The following is a 2,933-nucleotide window of genomic DNA, read 5'->3' on the forward strand; positions in this document are numbered from 1 at the left end:
ACATGGTGTTGTCTATGTATCCACACATGTATCTGAGTTTCCTATCAATACAATTCTAGCATGGATAATAAACGATTATCATGAACAAGGAAATATAATAATCAATTTATTATTGCCTCTAGGGCACATTTCCAACACCGGACACCGCAGAGGTGGTACGTCACCGTGTCAGCGAGGAGGACGAGCACGTCCGTCGCTACATGGTTGCATTGGATGGCAGGTTCGACAATACCTATAGGTTCTTCAGGGATCTCACTGGAGCGATCCTGTGATGGTTCCTTCTCTTTGGGTGTCCACCGCCCATGCCGATACCCGTCGGGCGCTACGGTTCTAGCTGTACTAGCGATGTTATATGTATGATAGTATTCGAGGTGTATTAGTGATAATATTCAATGATGTACGGACGCAAGAGATGATGTAGTTTTTCATATAATTGAATGCATCCTAATTTTAATACTACTTTATTTTGCGATTTGATTTGCTTATTGAATGCTCAAATTGGAAAACTACTCCTACTTTGAATGCTAAAATTGGAGAGCACTATGCAAGGTGTATGCATATGATTAGTTGATAGCTTATAGTGTTTTTGGTTTCGCAGAAATCTAGGAGGCCCCCTCCATCATCCCCACCGTCGTCCCTGTCACCGACCCCCTCCGACCTCGAGGTGAGACCAGCCAAATCATTTTTTAGAAAGATAATTAAACGATATTTCGAGTTGACTTTAAGTCTGTCGAGTCTCCACCATGTATGTGAGGACAAAGAATCCCGACTGTTGTCGTGGGGGTCGTTTCTCCTTCTTCTCCGGGTGCTAGACGTTTGTTATGCACTAGGGGAAGAAGGAGTAACGACCATCACCGACGGTCGCAAATGTCAAAGAGGAATCGGTGAGGGAGAGTTCCACCATATATATATATATGAGTTGACGAAGAATCCCGACTGTTGTCGTGGGGGTCGCTTCTCCTTCCTTCCCGTGTGCTAGACATTTTGGTGTAATGCACTCGGGGACAAAGTGAGGAGCGACCATCATCGAGAGTCGAATATATACACCACGTGAGCTGAGAGTTTTCATGAAAAGACTTGACAGACCGATAGTCAACCCATGATGAATAATAATGATCTAATTTAGTTTTTGTAGTACATATATTTAATTGTACAAGTTTAATCTTTGAATATATGAACGCAGGAAATGTCGTCATCAGACGACGAAAGTCTCCCGGGGGAGTGCAGCTGGTGCCACGACGATCGAGGTCTGTACGACATGCCTCACCTGGACAATGATCGCTGCTTCAGCATTAAGCTCGAGGAGACCTTCGATGTTGAAATGGTAGGCAACGACGACAAGTGTTTTTTCATAATTAAGAATGACTACAATTATTTCAACGTGTAACTCTCATCTTTTACAATTCGAGTAGCTTATCCCATGCCATGCAAGGCGCTATGTCTTGGAGAGGATGGGTTTTGAAGACCATGAAAGTTTTGAAACAAAGAAAATTCACCTAAGGACTCATCATGATATGGATTTTGAAGTAAAGCTGTACAATTCTGAGAACGTAACCCATTTTGGTTGCAAAAAATGGGAAGCACTTTGCAAGATGTATGGTTTTGATGAGGGTATGCTTGTCACCATGGATCTTGGTGATCCTGAAATCGAGCAAGATAATATGGACATTTGGGTCCTTGTTGATATGCCTCCAATTCTACCGCTATGTGAGTTTAGTTTCTCAAACATAGTTATTTGCTAATTTATATCATTTATTTGAAAATAGTTGACAACTTATTTCCATTGAGAGCTTATTTTCATTCTTCAAAGAATGTGCGGGAGATGGTAGACAAAACCCACTACAGCGATGGCTTTGAATTAACTTACAAGGAGAAAAATCATCTGGTCGGATTTTGTACTGACATTGAGAATTACAATATCTAAAATCAAACTTCTCAACATTATGGTCAATACGTGCCACTAGTGCATGTGTTCAACTATGGTAACTACCATGGAGATACCCTGGTAAGATTTTTTACTATTACGACATCCGTGCATCTTTTGCATACTTCTAAAACTAGTACATCATTGCTAACTATGAAGTTATTACTATGTTTTTCAACAGATAATCCCAGAGAATTGTGTGCCTCATTTGATGTATCAGAAAGGTAGCCTTAATGTTTTGAACATACAGCCAGGTCATCCTACGAATCTCAACTGTCCATACCAGATTTCTAAAAGGAATGGAGACATGCAAATCAAAGGATGGAAAAAATTTATGGACAGTCGTAAGGAGGTTCTTAGAAGCAAAAGGAAGCGAAGCGCAAGATTTGGAGACAGGATGATCTCCATTCTCCATAATGGAGAGTCGGGTTCTATATTGTTTTATGCTATTTTACCTTAAAGAGGGTATTTAGGTCCTACCTAATAATGATGATCATGTGCTAAGAACAATTAAGTAGGGTTGGTTCGATGACTATGAGGATGATGATCGTATGACTTGTTATTAATAACGAGTAGAAGTTGTATGATGATGATTAGTAGACTTGTTATTATATATGATGATGCATGATGCGAGCATGAAGAGTTATTATATATCAGCAGGTGAAATGAACATGGATTGGATTGAAGTGAAGGCAACATGCATGTGGTGCATGTCGAAAGTAGTATGATACGTCTCCAACGTATCTATAATTTTTGATTGCTCCATGCTATATTATCTACTGTTTTGGACATTATTGGGCTTTATTATCCACTTTTATATTTCTTTGGGACTAACCTATTAACCGGAGGCCCAGCCCAGAATTGCTGTTTTTTGCCTATTTCAGAGTTTCGTAGAAAAGGAATATCAAACGGAGTCCAAATGGAATGAAACCTTCGGGAACGTGATTTTCTCACTAAACATGATCCAGGAGACTTGGACCCTATGTCAAGAAATAAAGGAGGAAGCCAC

This window comes from Triticum dicoccoides, chromosome 3A (assembly GCF_002162155.2).
Source record: "Triticum dicoccoides isolate Atlit2015 ecotype Zavitan chromosome 3A, WEW_v2.0, whole genome shotgun sequence".
Lineage (NCBI taxonomy): Eukaryota > Viridiplantae > Streptophyta > Magnoliopsida > Poales > Poaceae > Triticum > Triticum dicoccoides.